Genomic DNA, 18,700 nt, shown 5'->3' with positions numbered 1-18,700 from the left:
AAAGATCCATTGGTGGAGCCAAAGACCCAGGATACAACTTTAGGGCAGAATGAAGTAGTCCTAATAATACTTCATCGGGATAGGGGAAGAGGTGGAGGCTTCCACCAAGCCCATCACCACTCAGTCACAATAGTTAACAGCATAATTTTTAAAAATAAATAATAAAATTCAACAATAATGTAAGAGGAGAAAATGGAGGTATTTAAATAAAACAATGAAAGAAATATATGCATTTAATAAGCCCAGGCATTGTGGCAGTGAAAAAGCCAATAAAAATGTTACATTATGCATGATTCCCTTTATATGCCATTCTCTAAATAGCAAAACTATAGATGGATAACAGATTAGTGGTTACCAGGGACTAGGCATAGAGACATTGGGACTGGTATATATAGCACAGGAAAATCCTGTCATGGTGGTGGAACAGTTCTGTGTCTTGATTGTGGTAGTGGGGTCATAGATCTATACATGTGATACAATTTCTTAATCTGCTTAAATCTGAATGTCTATAGTTACAAATACTATGTAAATGTCAATTTCCTGGTTTTGATATTGTGTTATAGTTATATAAGATGTTACCTTTGAAGAAAGTTTGTTGAAAAGTACCTGGGGCTCTCTGTACTAGGTTTTGCAAGTTTCTGTGAGAATATAACTATTTCAAAATAAAGAGTTTAAAATTTTAAACACAAAAAAGGAAATTGAGGGAATGATCACAAAGGCCTAAAATAAAATGTAGAATTGTTAATAATTATGCACTAAAGCTATTTAAGCATAAAATCCATAAAGTACAGATTTGATTATATGATTTTTAAACATCTGCATTTCCAAACACACCATGTATAGATTTAAAAAATCAATACAAACTGTGAAAATCATTTATGGCAAGATTTACAGATAAAACATTCCGAATAATATATAAATAACTCTTATTGTTAGAATAATAAGAATAGCCAAAACGCCCAGAAAATGTGGGTTATTGTACGGTAGTGTAACTAACAAGAAACAAGAAATGACAAGTAAATTAGATTAAACAAATTATGTCATTTCTTTACCAAAGATCCATTAAAACTGACATTGTAGAAATATCTTTACTAACATAGAATGATATTTATGATTTACTAATAAATGAAAAGAGTAGGTAATATAGAAATAAACTTTGTTAATAAAAATTTGTTTTCTCTTTAATACTTATTATTTAAAGTTAGTTTCAGTATTTAAATTATATTTTGAGCTATATGACATAGTTTATTTTTAAAAGTTATATAATGTTTTCTTTTTATTTTTTAAATTCTTAGTAAAAATGAAAAATTATAGTCATGCAAATTCAACATTACAGAAATATAAAGTAACCCATCACCCAACAATCACTACTCTCAAAAAAACTACTGTATTTTACCACAGAAATAAAATGTTAAATTGGAATAACACTGAATATAAAAAAGAAAATAAAATTCACCTACAGTCTTTTTCCTATCAAAGATGAATATCAACCCCAAATTTTTGCTGTGTTCAGTTAAATTAATACTTTATACATTTCTTTTTTTATACATTTCTTTAGATCATCTAAACACAAAGCACTGAATAAATTCTAAAGGAATAAACCTGGTATCCTCCACGCAATAATGATAGTACAATATAACTGCAATCATTACAATAAAAAAGAATAATGAAAGTGTTAAATACCTTCTAGTAGTATAAATTCTTACTATAGTTTCTCTTGATTGACTAATACACAATTGATCTAAAAGAAATTCACACTCATGGATATTATTGTTCCTCATAAACTATCTTATTTTTTAAAAACAATAAAAGACCATATGCTTGTGGAGACCATGATATAATCATGAATATGAAGTACTAAGAAAATTTTGAAAAGTAACATTATAACAGGATGTTTTAATTAGTTTCATGATCCTGATAAATATTTATAAAATGAAAGGTTTACTTTAAAATACAGCATCATTAATAAAATGTTAACTTGATGATTAACTCTACTTGCCCCATAATTGTAAACAATAAAAATCTCTATCTACCTTTATGGAAAGAGTCAACCTTTAAGTTTACAGTACCTGTAGCTGGGTAAAGTTTTCATGCCTTTACAACATAGAAAAAAATATATATGTATATTTAAATAGCATCAATTTTCTATTTTTCTAGCAAAAAATACATCACTTGTTATTTTAAAACTAAATATTTTGATTGTAATATTCTTTAAAAGAAGCTTATCCTTACTGATTAGAGAAGTGTAATATTGAAGATTTTGAAACATTAACAAAAGCACGAGAAAGAAGCTATAGATTTTTATGGTCACTATTACTGATCATTAAAATTTTCTGATAATAAGTATAATTTAATTTTTTAAACTTGTCTCATTTTTTTTCCATGTAATTTTCTCTTTTTAAATTTTGAGCGAGAGTGGCACACATGCAAGAGAGGGGAAGTACAGAGAGAGAGAGAGAGAAAATTTTAAGCTAACTCCTTGCCTTGCATGGAACCAACCTGGAGCTGGAGGCAGGGCTCCACAGCGGCTCCATGTGGGACTCAATCTCAGGACCCTGACCTCATGACCTGAGCCAAAATCAAAAGTCACATACTTAACTGACTGAGCCATCCAGGCGCCCCTCACATGATTTTTTATTCTGTGGCTCTATTATCAAAACTATAATGAATGCTCAGGAAATATTTCTATAAAACCTAAAAAGAAACTCTGAATAGAATGAATGTGAATCCTGTGTCTATTATCTTACTGAAATATTCACATCTCGAAACAGTTGCTGTAACAGATCCTACATGGGTATGAAAAGATGTGCCCTCTGTTCCTTGTGAATATTTGCGAATGAAGCTAATAATGATATTGTATTCAATGGCTTTTCCAGGGAGCTAAGTCTGATTCCTCACATTTTTTGTGGATAGGTTGTATTAAGGGAGATTTTTTGTCCTTTTTTTTTAAACATAATCGACTCCATTTTTAAAAATTAAAGAAAAACTGTTACTGTTCAAGATGACTAAGGAAGTCTGTTTGGGTCATGGGAGAAATGTGACCCTGTGGTTCTAGAACAGAAGTAGAGTCAAGGAATGCCCTATACAAACAAGATCTATTGTTTTGCCAATGGAGAGTAAACTGACATGGTTAGGTGAGTTGGGTTTTTGATCCCTTTAATAAATATACAGTCAATACAAGGGTTATTTGGAAGGTTTCTTCTTCTAGGAAATTATTAAATTATTCACTCAATCAACTTATTAGTTAATCACTGTGCTAAATACCGAAAATGAAAATATAATTAGGGTACAACTCCCATCTTTGTAGAATGTTACAAAGGTAGGAGAGGCAGACAGCTAAGCAGATTTTTACAATACATTGTAATAAGTGATAAGGTAAAAAAAAGTACAAAAGAGAAGCAAAGGATTGTGATGTCTTTTTCCTTTTTTTAGGATTAAGTTTCAGCAAAATCTGTTCAAAAAGTTACAGAACTTTATTTTGCAGAATAAATGAGATTTTGCCTAGTAATAGGTGTGGAAATGATAATACAATAAAAAGAGTAAATCTGAAACTAATAATACACTATATGTTAATTAATTTAATTTATTTTTTTAAGACTTTATTTATTTATTCACGAGAGACAGAGAAAGAGGCAGAGACACAGGCAGAGGGAGAAGCAGGCTCTCCATGGAGCCCGATGTGGGACTTGGTCCCAGACCCCGGGATCATGCTGAGTCAAAGGCAGATGCTCAACCGCTGAGCCACCCAGGCATCCCTTTAAATAAAAAATAAATCTAAAAATAATTTTAAAAAGAGAAGAGTATATACAAGCACAACGTATAAAGCAATATAGAACCTTTACAATCAGGTACAGATGGAATTTAAGCATGGTGTTGCAGACAGACTCTCAGCTACCCTTCTCCACCTCATAATCTCCCACCTCCTGGTCTTTGGATAATAATCTCCCCTTGATCGTGGGTTGGACCTGTGATTTTCTTTTAACCAATAAAATGTGGCAAAGGTGCTAGATTGCTGCTTCTGGGCTTTTGTTACATTGTGTAAGACCTCTTTTTTGGTAACAGACATGCAGAGAGACTCTTTTTGCTGGCTTGATGAAGTAAGCAGACATTTTTAGGAAGCCCGCATTGCAAAGAATTGTTGGCAGCATCTGGAAGTTGTGGGTAACCTCCAGCCAACAGCCAGCAAGAAGCTGAACGCCTCAGTCCTACAGCCATAAGGGTATGGGTTCCAACAACAACTTAAGTCACCTTAGAGACTTTGATTGCAGCCTTGTGCAATCCTAAGAGGGGATGCGAAGATTTGCCAGACTCTTCCCTATAGAAACTGTGATGATAAACTGTGGTGTTTTAAGCTGCTAGGATTGTGGTAATTTGTTATACCACAATATATAACTAATACAAATGATGAAGAGAAGTAGAGCGGTCTTCTGGCTCACACTAATGATAGGTTAGAGAATGTACCAGTAAAATAAAAAATACCAGTTAAGTTACTATTCCAACAGCCTAATGAAGAGATAATAAAGACTGTAAGGTAGTAACAGTAAATGAAGAAACATATCTCCAGTTGATAGGTGAGGAACAAAATGATTCTAGGCAGAGGATGCAACAAACAAAATCTAATACCCACCCCCACCACACACACATGGAATATGTGTCTTTATTAAAAATATAAAATAATTTTTTAAATCCTGATTTAACCTATGTTATTAAGTGTCTGTCATATTCTAGGTATTGTGTTTTTTTACTGCCTAGAAGTAAGTAATGTGAAAGGAAAAGCATGCACATACACCTCTATAAGATTTAATTTAATGAAAATAAATGAAATGTCACCATGTGATTGATCCAGTCTACTGTCTCTGACATTGGCTCCAAGGGGCATGATGTGGCTGCTGTTTTGAGCTTGAAGTTCTGCGAATATCTCTGAAATCTACTAGTTTTCTTCAGTAAGCTTCATGATTATCAGAAAGACTCGACAAAGCTGGTCTGGAAAGTAATAATCTGACCCAGAAATGGAGTCATTATGCTAAGCAAGATGAGGAATAGTTCCTATCTGGGAGTTTTAAGGAAAGAGACATTAAGAACCTAACAACATATCCATACTGAGGAGAAAACATAAATACACCTAATGTACCTAGAAATGCTGTTTCCTGCTTTTAATTCTAGATGCCTAAGGAACTCCTATGTACTCAGCCACCTCATTTCCCTTCTTTATCATGATAGTTAATAAAATTGTCCAATTATATTTGGAAGATAGTTATATTTTTTACTCTATAGCTTATCATCTTTTTTTGAGATAAGCTTTGTGATCATATTCCCTACTGAAAAAACAAAAATAATAATCAGATTTTAATAATTTTAGTCATTCAGGGTTCAGTTTCTTTTAGATTTAGCAGACTGAAGCAAGTGGTGAAGAAATTTAAGAAAACAACTGTCCCAATATAGGTCAATATACCAAGGAATATTTTTCTCCTTTGTACAACATTGGAGACCAAACTTGTTTAATCATAAAGACTTCCACATTTTCTGTTATTACTAGAGATTGTCCTGTCTTTGGCAACCTAACTCTAGGATCTCGTTCTCTTTAATATGGATATTTACTAAGGTTTTCTTCAAAACAAATCAGTTTTAATAGGCATGGTACATGTGTTACCATCCATAATGCCTTTTCTTTATGAGCTTCTTAAAACTGTAGGACAAGTTTTATTGTGATAGCCGATCTTCAAAGATGTCCTCACAATTGACCATGCCTGCCAGTGTTTGTGCTATTCAGTGCCTCTCCTTTAAGCTAGCTGACACTGTAACAAGCTTAGAGCTAATGCAGTGCAACAAACATGATTCTGGATGACTGTCAAAGCTACATTAGAAGAAGGCTCACAGTTTTTGCTTTGATGTCTTCGGATGCTTGCTCAGGAAGCCAGCCACCATGGAAGATGTTGAACTACCATGATACTGCCTGGTTGCAAGGAAACACAAGGGGAGTATGTGGAGAGGCTTTAGGGAGAGCCAGATCCCCAGCCAACCCCTAACTCTTCCTCCAGCCATCCTAGCGTAAGTACCAGATGTGAGCTAAGAATCCATTGTGGCCATCTAGACACCCAACTGAGCCATCGCTCAATTTCAAACTCCTGAGACACTCCAAGAACTGGCCAGCTGAGTCCAGTCAACTTTCAGAATTGTGAGAGATAAGAGTAAATTGTTATTTTATGCTGCTAAGTTTCGGGGTACTTTACTGTATGGCAAAAGATAACCAAAATATTTATTCCCTGGAAAAATTGGTTTGGTGTCTTCACTAACATATTCATCACTTCATGAAAAGGTTAAATACAGAGGGGTTGAATTTTACATGAATCACAATTTTAAAAGTAAAAATTTTAAACACATGTGTTAGCAAGAACTTACCTGCCTTTTTGACTTTCAAATAATTTTATTTCTCATTTGATAAGCATGTCAGCACTAGCAGAAATACAAAAAAGGATTTCAAAAATTGTTTCTTTTATTTCTGAAAAGATCAAAATGTAGAGTCATTCACATAGTAAATGCAGGCCTTTGCCAAAGTTGATTTTCCATTTAAAATTTATTCAAACTTTCAATTTTTACTAAGGAACATATCTTTCTTGGAACACTTAGTTTCCCTCACTTTCCATGCCTACAGTAGCAGTTGGCTTACTTATCAGGACCATTTACGTCACTTGATTACTGAATAAAAGAATTCAACACATATATTTGAGTGGTAATGATATGCCAGGCACAGTGGTAGGTGCTGGGAATGGAACAGTAAACAAAGTTGACTTAGTCCCTAACTATTGGAGTTTACTGATTAGTAGAAATGGCCATCACCAAAGGTTTCCAAGTTTTCTCTGTTCATGGACCTTTTCTACATGAATTTTTTCACAGTGCTCCTAGACAAAAGGGAGTACCTAACAGTCTATTTCATAAGTAGTGAAGCCCAAACAATTTAATTAAAGTATTTTTTTCTAGAAACTTACTGTATTTAAACAATATACATAAATTTATTTTATTTTTTTAATTTTTATTTATTATTTATGTATTATAGTCACAGAGAGAGAGAGAGAGAGAGGCAGAGACACAGGCAGAGGGAGAAGCAGGCTCCATGCACCGGGAGCCCGATGTGGGATTCGATCCCGGGTCTCCAGGATCGCGCCCTGGGCCAAAGGCAGGCGCCAAACCGCTACGCCACCCAGGGATCCCAATATACATAAATTTAAAGAAAAAGTTCATTCTTGTGTAACTAGAGTTACTTAACCCTGAGATGCACACAGCTGTAGGGCACCGCACAGGTTCTCAAGTGTTGGAATCAGATTGGATAGCACTGTCCTCATTTGCTGTTTTACATTTATGGGTAGCACTTTCTTTGTCTTATAGGAACCACCGAGACTTCAGCTTCATAGGGATATGATGATATTAGACCTTCTAGCACCATCTAATATGGAAACCGTGAACTATCTTGGACTTCTAGTTTATATAGTTCCAGCAGCTACCAAGGATCACTGTGTTTCTTTCAAACTTGTAAATTTAAAACATTTTGCTATCCTGTGGCACCACTGTGAGTTGACTGCAGTGCCGCAATGTGCCTCTGTGTGCCCATGGAACCAAAGGAGAGTCCAAGAATGCAGAATAATCTAGCCTGGCTGCAATGTCAGAGTTGGATACTTAGATGGGTTCCCCTTCCAAGTGTAGCACAGGTCAGCTACCAGATTAAAAGTTGATGTAAATTGGCTTCTTCAAGATAACAGCACAGCAAAGATTATCAATACTCTGATGTATTGGTAAGTGGGCAAAATCCCATCTACCAAATTCATGAGATCCAAAGGTCATTTGTATATAAGTAGAGTTTAAAATGAAATAACTATCTGGTCATGATAGGAGCTATAATAGCAGAAAAAAGTTATATAATTCATATAGAATACACATTTGTCCTCTGGAGGTAGCATGTTGTGTCTTTTAACATGAAGAGTAAAATAATCTTATGTCTCAGAAATTCACTGTGATTGTAGGGATAGGAATCCTCTCTGATCGGATATGGTACAAAGAGAAAAAAAATCTCAGAACTTTTATTACTAATGTAATAAATATACAGATTATAAAATATCCTATACTTACTTGGAACAAAACTAGTCTTTGTTATCCAAAAGATAACTCAGGTTTTATCTATAAAATAAGATATAGGGATTTTGTCATTAAACTAAAGCAATTAGATGCACAACAATTTCAGACCTAAAGGTCCTTTAGGTATCTTTATATTGTATTACTTAATAAAGAGAAAGATTGTGAAAAAGAGGAAATGGTTCTATGAAATATCAAATTAAATTTATTATATTTCAAGAGCATGTTTTATGTATCCATCTTTTAACATGCATTCACAGCCAACAATAAAACACTATTGTTGACCAATGGAATTGTCTGGAGCAGAAATTGTGCACTGCCAGCCCTTTGGCATCTTCACTTAGTGATGTTTCCTGGCCTACACCCCTTAGAAATTTTTAATGTAAAATTAGCATATAAAATTGAGTTATTTCAAAAAGTCTGGATTGTGAGTTCCTTATGTACAATGGCAGATCTGGCAAACGTGGCCTAAGGGATCCATCTGATGCGATGGGGGGGAGTGTCTTTAAGTGGGCAGTTCACTCTCCAGTTCTGTTCCCTATTTATATCCTACTTATTTAACTTTATTCATAATTTGTGCCTAGACCTATAAGCATTTGAATTTGTGAATCCTGCTGAAAGATAGCTGATTTATCCAGATAATGCCTAACTCATAAGGATAATTACAGAATGATGATAAATCTCTGAACAGAGGGCAAATAAAATATACTCTTAGTTTTACAAACCACATCCATAAGTCAGCTTTCTTCCCTCTCCCCCCTTGGAAGAAGTGCAAAGAGAAAACAATATTTAATGTGTTTCCTCATTCACAACCAAGTTTTATAAACTCAACTTGCCATGTAAACTTCTGGTGAGGGAGATTTTCAGGAAAGCAATTAAAGAGGAGTAGTGATTATGTAGAAAAATTAATACCTAGATTCACTATGGAACTCTAAAGACAGCTAAAGGCAAATATTTTCCAGTAAAAATTTGTTCAAATTGTGGCTTAAATATATCAGAATAGAAAATTGCAAATGGTTAAAAAAGGAAGTAAAAATACCCAGCTTTGTCTCTCTATGAAGCTTACATCTATTTTAAATATAATATACCATGTTTTAATTATATCACTTATTTTCATATCGTGATTTCTTTTAAAAGCAATTTGAAGTGATTTATAAAATTTAACACAATGTTGAATAGGGTCATTAAAATGCATAAAGACATAGAACATAAGGGGATAGATAATCATCTTAGTTGATTTAGAATATTGTATTTGTACACTAAATTTAGAAATAAATATCTTGGTGTCTAAATAGAAATTTAAGAAAGTAGATAGATAGATAGATAGATAGATAGATAGATAGATACTTGTAAGTAATTCTGTCTGTGGTAGGAAGGACACACATTTATCTAAAGAACCATTCCTGCATAAAATTCAAAGGCAAATGTTAACATGTGATGCTTTATTTATAACGAGGTTTGGCTGTACATTAAAAAACAATGATTGCTTAAACGAGTGTAGTCAACATTTTAAAATGTTCCCAAGATTCCCATTCCCTGATAATGTTCTCTATATAACTCTCTTCACTTGAGTATGGATCTAGGAATATAATGAATTTCAGTTCCATTATTAAGTTGTACTGTATGACAAAGGTGAAGGGATTTTTGCAAATGCCATTAAAGTACCAATTTAGTTGACTTTGAATTCATCAAAAGGGGATAATTCTGGCAGGACTGATCTACTCAGGTCCTTAAAAAAAGACTGACCCTTTCCTAAAAGAAGAGATTGGGGCACCACACCAGAGAACCTCCTGCTGAGACAAGTCTCCAAAATCTGAGAACCATCCCTGGCTGATGACTATCAAGAAAATGTAACTTCAATGCTACCCCACCGTGACCTGAATGCTGCCAACCCAGGAGTTGGGAAGAGACCTCAGAGTGTTACATGAGATTGTAGTCCCAGACAATGCCTTGACTTCAGCCTTGTGATACTCTCAGGAGAGGACACAGCTTACCTATACCTGCATTACTGCATTTACCCATAGTAAATGAGTGCTATTTTAAACCATTGAGTTTGTGGTAAATCCATTATGCAGCAATAGAAAACGAATAAAACAGCACATAATTTCATTTCTCTTTCAACTAAAAGTAATCTGCAAATGAGTAGCCCAGGACCAATATGTTTTCTGAGTCAAAAGGATGCTATTCTTCAGTGCCACTTCAAGATACAAAATGGTGGCTCCAAATCCAGCAGTCACATCTCCTGGTAAATAGAACGAAGAAAGAGCATAAGAAAGGGCACATCCATTCCTCTTTAAGAAGTCCTTGTCCTTTTACCTTTCTGGCCATTATTTTGCTACCAGGCATGTTAACTGAATGTATGATTGAGTAAAGGAAGGATTTTGGTAGGCTAGAGAAACAGAAAGCTAGCATGCTAGCAGATTGTTTCTCTTAAAAGCTATATTAAGGGGCTAGATTACAACAAACTTGCATCTATGCTAGGTTATTTTTGGAAGAAGATCTATATGCTGTACAAATTATGAAAAAGATCAGACTTCGCATCGAATTATAGTCCCACATTTTACGTGTAGATCGAGAGACTTGAGTAATGTCTCTGAGCATCAGTTTGTTTTTGTAATCTATAAAATTTAGGCAGTTCTTCTAAAGCGTAGGCATTGTTGGGAGAGATTAAATAACAACACAAGGAGATATGGGAGATGAGGTGCCAGTTATGAAATGTTACATTACAGTATGGTAGCTACCTTCACTTACTAAGGAGTGTGGATCATAAAGTTGTGCAAGTTAGAAATATTATTTTTTAATCAAGTAAGGACTTTTGCATCAGCTTTAGCATTTGGGTAAATATGTAAGTTGAAACCACAGATTACTGCAATACGTATCATGGATAGAAAAAAAAAAGATTGTGTTTTTAATCTACCAGCTTGTTCACAATTTATCTAAATACTCTGGGAAAATGAAATGGAATTCCAGTAGACTTGTCAGAATGAATTGGTTCCCAAAAGTATGACCGTGTAACTGAATAAAATAATCTATTAGATAAGCCCATAGCCAACTAAAATATCAAAGAATGTCTTTTAAGAAAAATGAATTATGTTAAATTGACATTTACTTTCTTTGTTGATGATTAACCAACAATTTTAGCTCCTACTTAAGGTTGCTCGTTTGGATATAGTAAACCAGTTCTGCTAATGTTGAAGAAAGGTGTAAGTTTCCTACTTGCTGGAGCTGGTGGATATTCATCTGTTTCCTTATGAGATGGTATACATTTTATTTACTAAGAAGTTAAAATGAAATCAGGGTGGGGGAATTAAGACAGAGCCCTACTTTCTTCACATAAGATATTTAAATCAAAAAAAAAAAAAGATATTTAAATCACCTGTTTCGTTTGTCAAAGAAGTCTTATCTCTGTGCTCTGATTTTAGCTGTAGTACCAGAAAATAGGCTTGGGAAATGTATTAATATACTTAAAATTATGATCAACTTTATGATTCAGACTTAAGATGGCTTCCATAAGTGGAATCAAAATCTGACAAGAGATTTATGAATACTACAAACACAACACTCCTACATAATTACTTTGTTATTCTCAATCACTTGCTCTATAAGATAAAATAATAATGTATAGTACAATGACCACAGTTGATGGCCGTAGACCAAACTTGATTCTCTCACAAGATAGAAGATTAAATGATCTAGTCTTGTGGTTTTGTTTAGAAAAAAGATAATATGTTTCAGAGGCATATGTAGAACATTAATTGGTCCCATATATATTTTAATTAATGTGTATGTGAATTGAGAGTATTTTATTGTTATATATGAAATAAAATATAAAAATATATCTATTTCTATATATATATGTAAATATACCCACACGCCTCATAGATGTACATTTGCATTTTGTGGTATATGCATTTCAAGAAACTAGCAGTAGCAAAGACCTTTATACCAAAGGCAGATAAAAATTGCAGGAAATTGGGATACCTGGGTAGCTCAGCAGTTAAGCATCTGCCTTGGGCTCAGGGCGTGATCCTGGAGTCCCGGGATCAGAAGGAGTGCTTCTCCCTCTGTTTATGTCTGCCTCCCTCTCTCTCTCTGCATCTCTAGTGAATAAATAAATAAAATCTTTAAAACAAGTTTCAGGAAATTTATATTCATTCATGTTCTCATTTAATTATTTTTCTCAGTTTTTGTTTGCATATAAGACATTTGGAAATTAAAGATCTATAGAAAAGATAAAGCAAACATCAATGAAAAATAACAGCAGATTCAACAATAAAAGAAATGTCCACCTAGTAATACACAGTGTCTATAAGTATGTGGAGAAGTATCTTGATATTGACAAATCCTTCAAGATCATTTTAAAAACCCACAGAATTTACCTGAAAACATCAGGTAATTGTGGAAAATTAAGAATGAAGTGTCAGACATTTTTCCTTTTTTAAAAATCATACTTTGTTACTTTGGACATGATAAAACTATGGTCATTAAAATTATAAATTTCTTAATTTTGTTAATAATTCGCTTCCTTAATCATTATATGCGTAAGTCATTCAAACACTAGTTTTATAGAAAATCCTTTTTTTAAAGAAAAAATATTCCTGAATTATAAATAATTGAGCCCTATTATTGTCTGTGCGTGGGCCAGGGAGTAAGAGAAAGTGGAGTAGTTAGCCTTAATTATCTGGATAATTTATTTCTGTCAACCCAGCCTTGGTGCCCTTTCCTTTCAAAACTGAAAACTTATATTAGAAATTATAGTTCGTCTTAAAGGAACTATAACATTAGAGATGACATTTCAGCACATTTGCGGATAAGTTATTTTCCCTATGTCACCTTTCCCTGTGATGGTTGTGCAGTGTTCCTATCCTAGGATAGAGATTGAGAGAGTAGATGACAGGAGGGTCAGGGGACTCTTTGCTCTCACTCGAAGGCTCCTACCATTGCCATCGGAAATCAGATTGTTAGCATGTCAGCTCAGTCTGTCAGAATCCCCTGAGTGCTGCTCGGCCAGTGTGTTGGCTGTGGATGTCCCTTCACGACACCCAGTCACTCAGTCATGCAGCCTAAATGAGGCAGCACACAACACCTTCACACCAGTGTGCGATAACTGAGCTTTCCGACGATGTGTCTTGACCTTATAAGAAGGCACAGAGAAGGGCCAGGGTGAAGAGCCCAGAAAGCCTTGATTGCTACTAACCTTCTCTTGTCTGTTACAAATGGCAGCTTCTTTTTCTCCAGTCAGTCAGAAACAAATGCAATAAAACAATCTTTACTCAGGAAACCAGTAAGGTATTTCCTTTATGCAGTGATGAAATACAACCACTAGATGACACCAAGAGATAGTTTCTATATGTCTGATTAATCTCCTACACTCAGTTGCCTGTTCAAAGGTGACATTCTTAAGATTTTCATTGAGATCACAGATGCAGGTCAAATGAGTGATCTAAATGTTTAGAATTGCCTTGCTTTAATATTATCAATTGCCATCCCGTCAGGAAGACAAAGTTAAAATCAAACAGAAACAAAAACAAAACAAACAAAAACATTGGGTATGGGGTCATTTGGACACCCAACCTCAAACATTTCCACTTTTGTTTCCTATTGTACATACCATCAATGAGCTATTCTAGTCCTTACTAGTACTGTCATTTGAAAAATTTCTGCCAGTATTCCATCATAAAACCTTCTCAAGAACTTGAAATTCACCTGTAATATTTCTCTTCAGTCTACATTTTATAATCCAAGTCTCAGCAATATGCATTTTAACAATATGCAAATAATTGGCCTGCTCCTGTGTCTGTGTCAGTGAGAGAAAAAAAAAAAACTATTAGTAAGTTTCAACCCTTATATGATTGTATTTCCTTCAAAAAACAACCAATGTTTTTTTCTTTTTTTTCAACCAATGTTTTATTCTGGATTTAGTATACTGATGGTTCATTGCCAAATTAATGGAATTTGCATCCTGTGGGTAGTCTTAAACTTTAAAACAGTAGTTCCCCATATAAAACAATACTGTTTTAGTACCAGGGTATCTGTATATTAAGAGTTGCATACAAAAGTTTCAAAATCCACTCTCTGAACAGGGTGAAAAGTAAAAATCTCCAGAAGAAATGGTTAATATTATATACGTAGTTCTAGTAAATGTTATGTAATGCAACTTTGTAAAGTTTCTATGTGTAGCTTCAAAAATATGATAATGATTTTGTCTTTTAGCCAGCATTGCTACATGGTAAATTAAATTGCATTTTGTTTACCAAATATATTTGCTATTAGAAAAAGACTATATATTGATTACATAATGGAGAAAAGAAATGCTCTTGATCCGAAAAGCAACATTTGAAACATAGGATCATGTCTAAGAAGCAAATGTATGAACATAAGGTCATTCTCAGGTATCGAATATTAATTTAATAAAACATATGCACATCCATCAACTTAAAAATCTAAAATGACAAAGAAAAACAAACTCAACTTTATTCTGGAATGACAATTTTTTTGAAATAAGACACTCTTATGGTTATTCAGTACATCTTTTCTGTTTCCTTTATAAATTTTGGACCATTACATATCTGATTTTTCTGAGTTTGATGGCTTTCCTGAAATTATGTAAGCTTTTCTTGTTTAAATAGCATTCATATTTTAAAATCAATATACAGAGTTAAATTTCACATTGAGTCTCTTCATTTAAAAATGTTGGCTAATTTGCATGAAAACATCGGTATAGACTTCCTTATTTATTTATTTTTTTTATTTTCTTAAGTGAAAAAACTTAGGATGGACCCACTTAAAACCTTGGTTTATTCCTGGGGCACCTGACTGGCTCAAGTGGTTAACGGCAGATTCTTGGTTTTGGCTCAGGATCTCAGGATCCTGGGATGCATCCCAACATCTAGGTCTGGGCTCAACAGGAAGTCTGAGGATTCTTTCCCCTTGTCCCCCTCCCTCAGTCCTCTCTCTCTCAAATAAATAAATAAATCTTTAAAAAAACTTGGTTTATTATGAATACCAAGAGTGTTAAATTTATTATAAATTGTATGTGCATAATTTTCATAAGAATTTCTTTGAAATTCCTCAAGAATAAGTGAAATTAGTCACTCAAAAATATTTTATTTTCAGAAGAAATTTTTGATTTTAAGAAATTAGCCATTTTATTTTATCCGAATATGTACGAGGGAGAACTGTTTTATACCAACTACTTATTCTCCCTATGGTTCTGTTGACTTATATCTTCTCTATTAAATTGACTGTATTAACTTTCCATTTCTGAGGAAAATATGGATTTCAAGTCTGTAAAATGAAAAAAACACTCACAAGTATATATACATGCACACACACACCCTTCACCCTAAAATCTATTAAATGTGTTATAAATAGCATGCAGAAAAATACTGTTGTGTAATGCCATGACGTGTTAACTTTTCTTTTATGTTGGAAGTCATGGAGTAGTTAGTAGGTGTTACCTTCTAAATCCCATTAATAACAGTTATATAGAGACATGGCAATGGGAAAAAGAAGTCACCCGGGATTCTGTAATGCTCAATTGAAATGGGTACGTTAAAGACAAAATACTAAGCTTCATTGGGAGTTTCTGTTTCTCATCATTTATTTTCTTATGTCCTAATTTTAGCAGTCTCTTAAGCAGAGATACTTTATCATCTGATTATGTTTATCAAAAACTTTGAATTATTAACCATCTGAGTTTTAGAGAGAGACTTCACAAAGCAGCTTAAACATAAGTGGACTGTCTAGTTTATTTTTCTTCCTTTTTATTATTTTTTTGATAGAGATATTTTCTTTATTTTTTCCTCCATTTACAGGTGCAGAATTAAAGAACACGTTCGCTCACTATATTATTGATGCACTTAAGTGGAGTGTTCCAAAGCATGTAATTACCGTGTAGGCTTATGGCCCTGAAGTAGCCGGGGATAGTGGTGCTGCATATCCATGATTTGAAGGACATACAGTGATGATTATAGAGGCAGTACTCTGCATCCATTCTAGCCCTTTTGTGTTTAGCTGGTTGTCATGGCAAATAATTGGATAGAATTTAAGCCACTTTCTTCCAAGTGGGAAATTCATAATTTTGCCCTTCACCTAATTTTGTAGATACTTTTAAAGAATCTTAAAGTTTCTAACAGGAATGACGTCGAGCAGTGTGGGAAAAAATTCACATAGAGTGGACACCTCCGAAATTAGACATCTTCTGTTTCAAGGGGTTAAAGAAGTCAATTTTCATTTGCATCAATTTGCCTTATTTTCATATAACTAAGCCAGAGACTTTGAGCTTCTTTGATAAAATGTGCCCGATGTAGTTGACGTTGACAGCTTCTGAGACAAATGGAAAAACAGTAAAAAAAAAAAAAAAAAAAAAAAAAAAAGAAAAAAGAAAAAGAAAAGAAAAAGAAAAAATCTTATTAAATTTTAGCTAAAAAGATGCTCTGCTTAGAGTGGGATCTGAAAAAGGCATAAGAGTGTTTTCAAAACACAGCTGATGGAGGAAATTTTAAATAGAAATGATTTAAATTAATAGTATGGTAGGGTTGCCATGAGATGGAGAGTCAGGATTAATTGATCCAAAGGACATGTAAGTCAAGTGATGATGTATTCCTTTCATTACTTTCTGTTTTACTTGTATAATATTGAAATTTATATTTATTATATCCTTTTAACTGTAAAATATAACAACTTAGAAAAAATAAAATTGAAAGATACTGTTTGTGATCTAATTCAGTTATTCCCTGAGAGGTCCTACTTATTCAGTCTGTATTTAATGATGCCCTTTGTCAGCCATTGAGAATAATGTAATAAACCAATTTAAAAAATGAACAAACAAATAAAAACACTCCCACGGAATGTTTACACTCTAGAAAGGATTTCAAAATATGAAAGACAATGTCTAAGAGAATTGTAGCCACTTCATACAGATGATTATTTGTACACCATACTGGGATCCAAGTCTAAGTTCCCAACATTGTCATTCTTTGGATAAAAAGGCCCCTAGGTCAAAGTTATTTACTGTTTAACTGCAGTGTTGCTTTAGCTTTCTTATACTTAGCAGTACAGAAATGCTCAATTGCTTAATAGAGTACATACGTAGAAATAGTGTAGAATCCTGGAGGATATGAGGTACTCCTTTAAGACTAAAATTCCTGTTTGAGCTCTGAATCATTTGTTTCTTGTCAAGCTAAGAAGAATTTATTAAAGAATTTAGAAAATATATGAACAAAATGGAAGAAAGGTGTAACAGTGGGGAAAGATGAGACAGTAGTGAAGAAAAGAGATGGCTTTGCAATACCGCATACTTGGAGATGTTGCAGGCTTGCTTCCAGACCCACTGCAATAAAGGGGATGCCATAATAGAGTCAAATGACTTTTTTGGTTTACCAGTTATATTTAAAAGTTATATGCATACTGTAGTTTTCACATAAAAGTTACATTTATACTTTCAAGTGTGCAATAGCATTATATCTAAAAGAATACATGACTTAATCTTCTCAAATCCTGCTACTGGCTTCTCAAATTTATGTAATATTTATTCTAAATACTTTGTTGTCATTTCAACAATCTTCACAACATCTTTAACAGGATGAGTCCATCTCAAGAAACCACTTTCTTTGCTCATTCATGAGAAGCAACTCCTGCTAAAATTTTATCATGGGATTGAAGCAATTCATTAACATCTTTAAGCTCAGCTTCTAGTTCTCTTGCTATTTTGCTATTTTTAATATGCAGTTACTTTCTCCACTGAAGTCTTGAACCCCTCAAAGTCATGCATGAGAGTTGGAATGAACTTCTTCCAAACCGTGCATGCTGGTATTATGACCTCTTCCTCTGAATCATGAGTGTTCTTAATGGCATCTAGACTGGCAAATCCTTTCTAGAAGGTTTTCAATTGAGTTTGCTCAGATCCAACAGAGGAACCACTTTCTGCAACTTCTGTAGCCTTACAGAATATATTTCTTAAATAATAAGACTTGAGGGTTAAAAAGACTCCTTGATCCATGGGCTACAAAATGGATGTTGTATTAGCAGGCATGAAAACAACATTAATCTCGTACATCTCCATCAGAGCTCTTGGGTGACCAGGTGCATTGTAAGTGAGCAGTGATATTTTGAAAGGAATATTTGTTTTCTGAGGAGTAGTTCTCAAGAGTGGGCTTAAAATACTCAGCAAACCATGTAAACAGATGTGCCGTCATCCAGGCTTTGTTGTTCCATTTATAAACCACAAGCAGAGTAAATTTAGCATAATTCTTAAGGGCCCTAGCATTTTCAGATGGTAAATGAGCATTAGCTTCATCTTAAAGTCACCAGCTGCTTTAGCCCCTAACAAAAGGGTCAGCTTGTCCTTTGAAGCTTTGAAGCCAAAGCTATTGACTTCTCCTCTCTAGATACGAAAGTCCTAGCTGGCATAGTCTTGTAATAGAAGACTCATCTACATTGAAAATCTATTGTTTATGGGGCACCTGGGTGGCTCAGTTGGTTAAGCATCTGCCTTCAGCTCAGGTCATGATCTCGGGGTACTGGGATTGAGCCCCACATTGGGCTCCCTGCTCAGTGGGGAGTCTGTTTGGCC

This window comes from Vulpes lagopus, chromosome 3, assembly GCF_018345385.1.
Source record: "Vulpes lagopus strain Blue_001 chromosome 3, ASM1834538v1, whole genome shotgun sequence".
Taxonomy (NCBI): Eukaryota; Metazoa; Chordata; class Mammalia; order Carnivora; family Canidae; genus Vulpes; species Vulpes lagopus.
The sequence above is the reverse complement of the archived record's forward strand: the minus strand, read 5'-3'. Positions refer to the sequence as shown.